Genomic DNA, 1,270 nt, shown 5'->3' on the forward strand with positions numbered 1-1,270 from the left:
CTCAGAATAACCTTACAAAATTTCTTGAGTTTTGATTATTACCAGTTGGGAAGTATTTGCAATTGTCCAATAAGAAAATAAATGAGTTGAATTTGTACATGATATCCCCTCCAGGCAAGCTCATGAAGAAAAACAACTGTTTTAAAGCAATTAAGTAGTAATTAAGTGCTAAACTACTCTTTCCAGACTGCCACGTGATCTTAGACAAATCCCTTAATACCTTAACGATAATATTTTAAAATGACAAAGCACTTGCTATGCATAATTTTATTTGATTATCACAAATTCCTGTGAGTTAAACTGGTTCATTTAACAGATTAAGTTCAATAGGGAGATTAGATGTTTAACCGGAAGATCGAGACATTCTTACTTATTTGTTTGTTTATTGTCCATTTCCTCACACCCTGTAAGTCACTTCACAGATACTTTGCTGTCTCCAGCGACACTGATGGACTTCCATGGCACTGACAGTGTTTGACACAACATAGGTGCACAGTGAATACTTTCTGAAGGAAAGACATACAAAGAACAACAAAGCTCAAAGAAATAACGCAGTCATTAAGAGATTCCACCTTTCTTTCAACTAAAGCAAACCAAACAAACAAAAACTACTACTTACTTATTCAACCTTCGCGTGCTAGATGTTAAAGGTACCTGCCCTCCAGGTATTAACATTATCTGTTCTTGTTTTGATTTTGATACTCACAGGTGTATAACCCTGACAAGTCATCTACCTTACGCTTCTGGCCATAGTTCCTACTTTGTAAAATGAAGTGCTGGTCAAAAATGAGATGACACTTCCAGCCCCTCCAGATTTCACATTATAATTCATTTGCTTTACCCTTTTGCTTCAGTTCCCCCTTTCGCAATGAGCACAGGAACGTGTTAGTCGCCACCTGGACCAAGTTCTTGCCCGCAGAACAGAAGTGTAACCACTCCCTAGAACTGGCTTCTCACAGAGCTAAGGAAATACTAAACAGTAACAGATCTAGAGGCGGAAAACAACGTGGCACTTATTGTTCCTTTTCCTCCAGGTCTGCCGCGGAGGAGTCCAGCCCTGCACTGTCCCGGCAGCACCCCGCGCTGCACGCTTCCCTTCAGACTCCAGTTTTCCGGGGTCTGAAAACGTGAATGAGGTAAGCGCCCACCAACCAAAGAACCGCCCCGACCCTCCCATCCCCCTTGAATGGGACGGGGCTTCAAATAAGGGCCGGGGGCAGGGAGGAAGGCTCCCATTGGCCGAAAGACAGGTGACGGGAAGGGGGCGGGG

The sequence above is a fragment of the Orycteropus afer genome, unplaced genomic scaffold (genome assembly GCF_000298275.1).
Source record: "Orycteropus afer afer isolate SDZICR_OR568_19922 unplaced genomic scaffold, OryAfe1.0 scaffold00095, whole genome shotgun sequence".
In the NCBI taxonomy this organism is placed as follows: domain Eukaryota; kingdom Metazoa; phylum Chordata; class Mammalia; order Tubulidentata; family Orycteropodidae; genus Orycteropus; species Orycteropus afer.